Source organism: Dermacentor silvarum, chromosome 3 (genome assembly GCF_013339745.2).
Source record: "Dermacentor silvarum isolate Dsil-2018 chromosome 3, BIME_Dsil_1.4, whole genome shotgun sequence".
NCBI classification, from domain to species: domain Eukaryota; kingdom Metazoa; phylum Arthropoda; class Arachnida; order Ixodida; family Ixodidae; genus Dermacentor; species Dermacentor silvarum.
Window position 1 is genome coordinate 85,624,768 of NC_051156.1, and position 6,560 is coordinate 85,631,327.

The 6,560-nt window shown below is 45.5% G+C and overlaps 1 protein-coding gene and 4 non-coding genes across 8 annotated transcripts in view; all 5 read right to left on the bottom strand.

The window, feature by feature from the left end:
- LOC119445555 (uncharacterized) overlaps nt 1-6,560 on the bottom strand; it is a 535,946-nt gene that overhangs the window by 130,326 nt on the left and 399,060 nt on the right. The window lies entirely within an intron of this gene.
- Nucleotides 937-1,008, bottom strand: Trnaa-ugc (transfer RNA alanine (anticodon UGC)). The gene has a single exon. It is a non-coding gene; the product is annotated as a tRNA-Ala (tRNA).
- On the bottom strand, nt 1,540-1,611 carry Trnaa-ugc (transfer RNA alanine (anticodon UGC)). The gene has a single exon. It is a non-coding gene; the product is annotated as a tRNA-Ala (tRNA).
- Trnaa-ugc (transfer RNA alanine (anticodon UGC)) lies at nt 2,406-2,477 on the bottom strand. The gene has a single exon. It is a non-coding gene; the product is annotated as a tRNA-Ala (tRNA).
- Trnaa-ugc (transfer RNA alanine (anticodon UGC)) lies at nt 3,287-3,358 on the bottom strand. The gene has a single exon. It is a non-coding gene; the product is annotated as a tRNA-Ala (tRNA).

Below are 6,560 nucleotides of genomic sequence, written 5' to 3' on the forward strand. Positions count from 1 at the left end.
AATTTCACGGACTGGAGGTACCGGGGACCGAACCCGCGCCTTCTCGCATGCAAAACGAGCGCTCTACCTCTGAGCTATACCCCCACAATGCTTGCAAGCGTCAATAATACTCGCTTCATACGGTTTAGTAATGAAGTTCTTATACGGATAGGTGAGCGTCTTGTATCGAATCACATATAATATCGCTTGAGCCGCTAAAATGTACACTGATTACGATGAGGAGGCGCAGGACGTGACTGCGATGCGTGCCGAAAAGTGCGTAGTCCTATGTAAGTGATTCCCTTGACGTAGTCACCTCCGAAGTCAAAAACAAAAAGTAATTTCACGGACTGGAGGTACCGGGGACCGAACCCGCGCTTTGTCGCATGCAAAACGAGCGCTCTACCTCTGAGCTATGCCCCCACAGTGCTTGCAAGCGTCAATAATACTCGCTTCATGCGGCTTAGTAATGAAGTTCTTATACGGAAAGGTGAGCGTCTTGTATCGAATCACATATAATACCGCTTAAGGCGCTAAAACGTACACTTATTACGATGAGGAGGCGCAAGACGTAACTGCAAGAAGGCGATTACTTTACCGCCAGATGCGAGCCACAATGTGCGCAGTCCGATGTAATCGATTTCCTTGACGTATTCACCTCTGAAGTCAAAAAGAAAAATACCCCCGAAATGCTTGCAAGCGTAAATAATACTTACTTCATGCGGTATCGTGATGAAGTTTTTATACGCAAAGGTGAGCTACTTGTATCGAATCATATATGATATCGCTTGAGCCGCTAAAATGTACACTTCTCACGATGAGGAAGCGCAAGACGGGACTGCAAGGAAAGCGATTAGTTTACCGCCAGATGCGTGCCCTAATGTGCGAAGTCCGATGTAATTGATTTACGTGACGTAGTCCCCTCTGAAGTCAAAAACAAAAAGTAATTTCACGGACTGGAGGTACCGGGGATCGAACCCGGGGCTTCTCGCATGCAAAGCGAGCGCTCTACCTCTGAGCTATACCCCCACAATGCTTGCAAGCGTGAATAATACTTACTTCATGCGGTATCGTGATCAAGTTTTTATACGCAAAGGTGAGCTAGTTCTATCGAATCACGTATAATATCGCTTGAGCCGCTAAAATGTACACTGATTACGATGAGGAAGCGCAGGACGGGACTGCAAGGAAAGCGATTAGTTTACCGCCAGATGCGTGCCCTAATGTGCGAAGTCCGATGTAATTCATTTACTTGACGTAATAACCTCTGAAGTCAAAAAGAAAAATACCCCCGCCATACTTGCAAGCGTGAATAATACTTCATGCGGTATCGTGATGAAGTTTATATACGCAAAGGTGAGCTACTTGTATCGAATCACATATGATATCGCTTGAGCCGCTAAAATGTGCACTTCTCACGATGAGGAAGCGCAAGACGGGACTGCAAGGAAAGCGATTAGTTTACCGCCAGATGCGTGCCCTAATGTGCGAAGTCCGATGTAATTGATTTACTTGACGTAGTCCCCTCTGAAGTCAAAAACAAAAAGTAATTTCACGGACTGGAGGTACCGGGGATCGAACCCGGGGCTTCTCGCATGCAAAGCGAGCGCTCTACCTCTGAGCTATACCCCCACAATGCTTGCAAGCGTGAATAATACTTACTTCATGCGGTATCGTGATGAAGTTTTTATACGCAAAGGTGAGCTAGTTGTATCGAATCACGTATAATATCGCTTGAGCCGCTAAAATGTACACTAATTACGATGAGGAAGCGCAGGACGGGACTGCAAGGAAAGCGATTAGTTTACCGCCAGATGCGTGCCCTAATGTGCGAAGTCCGATGTAATTCATTTACTTGACGTAATCACCTCTGAAGTCAAAAAGAAAATTACCCCCGCAATGCTTGCAAGCGTGAATAATGCTTACTTCATGCGGTACCGTGATGAAGTTTTTATACGCAAATGTGAGCTACTTGTATCGAATCACATATTTTATCGCTTGAGCCGCTAAAATGTACACTGATAACGATGAGGAAGCGCAGGACGGGACTGCAAGTAAAGCGATTAGTTTACCGCCAGATGCGTGCCCTAATGTGCGAATTCCGATGTAATTCATTTACTTGACGTAATAACCTCTGAAGTCAAAAAGAAAAATACCCCTGCCATGCTTGCAAGCGTGAATAATACTTCATGCGGTATCGTGATGAAGTTTATATACGCAAAGGTGAGCTAGTTGTATCGAATCACGTATAATATCGATTGAGCCGCTAAAATGTACACTGATTACGATGAGGAAGCGCAAGACGGGACTGCAAGGAAAGCGATTAGTTTACCGCCAGATGCGTGCCCTAATGTGCGAATCCGATGTAATTGATTTACTTGACGTAGTCCCCTCTGAAGTCAAAAACAAAAAGTAATTTCACGGACTGGAGGTACCGGGGATCGAACCCGGGGCTTCTCGCATGCAAAGCGAGCGCTCTACCTCTGAGCTATACCCCCACAATGCTTGCAAGCGTGAAAAATACTTACTTCATGCGGTATCGTGATGAAGTTTTTATACGCAAAGGTGAGCTAGTTGTATCGAATCACGTATTTTATCGCTTGAGCCGCTAAAATGTACACTGATTACGATGAGGAAGCGCAGGACGGGACTGCAAGGAAAGCGATTAGTTTACCGCCAGATGCGTGCCCTAATGTGCGAAGTCCGATGTAATTCATTTACTTGACGTAATCACCTCTGAAGTCAAAAAGAAAAATACCCCCGCAATGCTTGCAAGCGTGAATAATACTTACTTCATGCAGTACCGTGATGAAGTTTTTATACGCAAAGGGGAGCTACTTGTATCGAATCACATATGATATCGCTTGAGCCGCTAAAATGTACACTGATTACGATGAGGATGCGCAGGACGGGACTGCAAGGAAAGCGATTCGTTTACCGCCAGATGCGTGTCCTAATGTGCGAAGTCCGATGTAATTGATTTACTTGACGTAATCACCCCTGAAGTAAAAAAAAAAATACCCCCGCAATGCTTCCAAGCGTGAATAATACTTACTTCATACAGTATCGTGATGAAGTTTTTATACGCAAAGGTGAGCTACTTGTTTCAAATCACGTATAATATCGCTTGAGCCGCTAAAATGTACACTTCTCACGATGAGGAGGCGCAGGACGTGACTGCAAGGAAAGCGATTAGTTTACCGCCAGATGCGTGCCGTAAAGTGCGCAATCCGATGTAATTTATTTCCTTGACGTAGTCCCCCCCCCCCCCCCTCTGAAGTCAAAAACTAAAATGAATTTCACGGACTGGAGGTACCGGGGATCGAACCCGGGGCTTCTCGCATGCAAAGCGAGCGCTCTACCTCTGAGCTATACCCCCACTTTTTTTTTACTTTATTGCCTTATCGGACATGGCAATACAAAGCACAAAAGATAAAAACACCTCAGCTACACTTCGGCTGACGCCGTGCGGAGCTAAAATCTTTTCAGTTGCACCAAATCATCAAGCAGCGGTATCCACTCTGGTGGATCAGGCTGCTCCCTGAAACATTCACGTATATAAACAACACTCTCGATAAAGTTTTCACGTGTAGAACGAGTATTTATATCGGCGTGTCGCACCTGCATCCGTGTTTTCCACAGACTGTGGAGGCCAAGGAGCATGATTAAGTCGTAGGGCACATCATCGTTTTCAACTGGTAAGAACCGGATGCCGTAAGGGTTTAAGGGGAGCTCTTTTTTAATCGTTCTCTGAAGCACATCCCAATAAAGAAAGGGGTCCCAGCATTCTAAGAAAACATGTTCAACTGTCTCGAGCTTCCTGCATAACAAACAGTTTGTTGTCCATGGCACGAACATCCCTTTCTCATGTAGCCAGGTTTTGACAGGCAGCGTACCGGAATGCAGTTTAAAAAAGAATGTTTTTACTGCAGGTCTGACGGGCATCTTTCTAACTCGTTTAAGAATGTTTTGACCTGGGCCTCCACAGTGTGGCGAGCGGTAAAATGGTATCGGCAACATAACGTCAACAAGTGCTTTGTACAGATTTTCTTGTTAACATTGCATAGGTAGTCCGGGGTAAATCGTATTACCAACATCTTGCACGAAAGGACATCCTCGCGCAAGTAGCCTGTCACCACTCCATAGATGTTCTCACATGAGACTATTCTTCCACGGAGCAGCCTCTGTAAGCGCACTTGCATAACAGTTCTTAGAAAGGGATCACTTTGATCACGTAGGAACATAAATCGCGAGACTACTTGCCGCAAAAATAAATGCACTAGGCCAAGACCTCCGCTTTTACATGAAACAAAAAGGTTAGTTCGGCTGGCTCTTTCTCAAGCGGACGCGCAAATAAAAACAGCAAAAACACGATGCATTTTTTGAACAGCTGTCCGCGACGCACACAGTACATTCATGACATACCACAGCGTCGAAATAAAAAAAAATATTGCAGATAGAGGCACGGGAAAACATTGACAGCTGCCTCCCTTGCCGGGCGTCCGCTTTGTCTTTCACTTTCAAAGTTTCTTCTTTCCAGTACTAGCTGGGATCCCGATAACCTTCCAGGGGCACTCCTAGATATCGCGTTGGCAAGGTAGACAATAGTAGCCGAGAAAAACAATCCGGTGCTACGTCCCATTCACGATGCCAAAAACCGGAGCTTTTTTCCCAATTAATTTTGCTTCCAGTCTGAGCACAAAATTTTCCACCACACTCGTGACTTCACAGATGCTCTCTCTGTCTGCACAAAACACCGCTATATCATCTGCATACGCAAGTACTTTCACATGCGACGACTGCAGCCTGTAACCCGAAATATTATCAGAGTAGATAATTGCCAGGCAGAGCGGCTCTAGATAAACTGCGAAAAGCAAGGGGGAAAGCGGGCATCCCTGCCTTAGTGAAGAACGTACAGCGAGTCTGTCAGTGAGTTCGCCGTTAACTATAATACGGGTCGTACAGTTCTTGTAGGCCATTTTTACGCCTTCTACTATAACGCAACCAAGGTTGCAGTGTTCCAGAATGGAAAACAGTATTTCGTGAGAGACACGGTCAAAGGCTTTTGCCAAGTCGAGCTGCATCATTGCTACCTGACTGCCAAGTGCATCAAGACACGCTAATACGCTGCGTGCAACATGTATATTTGTGGCGATTGTACGTCCTTTTATGCCGCACGTCTGGTGAGACCCGACCAATTTCGCGATCACTGACTGCTAGTCGTGTTGCTAAAACGTTCATAAAGACTTTGTAGTCGACGTTAGTGAGGCTAATCGGTCGATATGACCCCACCAACAGGCGTTTTCCGGGATAGTCAGTCTTCGGGATCAGAACAATCTGGGAAGTAGAAAAAGACAGTGGAACCTGCTTGCGTTCGTAAGCCTCAGTCAACACATGGAGCATGTACTGTGCAACAGAATGCTTAAAGGTTTTAAAGAAAGCAGCACTTAGCCCGTCTGGCCCAGGGGCTTTCCCAGATGGTAGGTCGTTTATCGCTTTCTCTATCTCCCGCAATGTTATAGGCAGTTCAAGAAGCTCTTTAATTTCGTCATCTAGAGTTGGCATATGTCTTAAAAAGTCTTCATGAAAGCCGTCTGTGGTCTTGAGTTTATTGCTAAGCAGTTCAGCGAATTGTTCGGCTATAGCCCTCTGAATGCATTTAGTATCTTCTGTAATCCGGCCGTCATACAGGATGCTCCTAATCTCTTTCTTGCAAGCGTATATTTTTTCGTCTGATAGCGCTCGCTTTGTTGGCGTTTCACCAGCCCACAATTTTTCGGACCTTGTGCGTACAACGGCGGCTCTGTACCTGTCTGCGTCGATTCTTTCGAGCTCACATTTAACTTCTCGTGTTTCTTTAGTGAAATTTCCGGGCGCGCTACTTTCCATGCTCAGCAGCCATTCAAGTTGCCCATTCAGTTCCTTTTCTTTCTCTTTATAACGAGCTACCACTGCACTTTTCTATAGCTTTCATTTTAACCCACTCTTTGAATCCTTCCCATTCAACTGCGAAGCTAGCAGGCTGCGCATCTAGCATTTTGTCTAGCTCGGTCTGAACTCGCAAAATAAACCCTTCATCTTTCAGAACTTTTGCATTCAGTTTCCTTAAGAGCCAGTGAAAACGCGATTTCCTGCCCTTTATTCCTAAAAGACAGTAGTCGCTGAAAGGCACAGGTTTAACATCATAACTAGAGCATAGGGGCACAAGTTCAACAGACACATACATCCGGTAAAGTCTAGCGTGACTATCCCGCTGAAAGTGCGTGAATTATGGGTGGGTCCCATTACAGAACACACTGCCAACATCCTCGAGACCATAATCGTGAACAAGTGTGTTCAACACTTCCGAGGTCGTGTCTCTAAGTGGCCTGCACTTGACTCTGTCAACTGCGGCGCATACACAGTTGAAGTCCCCCAATACAAGCAAAATCTTGTCAACTTTCAACCATGGCTCAAGTGACTCAAAGAAAAGTTGACGCTCGATCGCTTTCTACATTGGGAGCATATACACAAACAATGCGCCAACATAAATTTGAAAACATGAATTCAGTAACCAAAAGTCGACCACTTGGGCAGGCAAA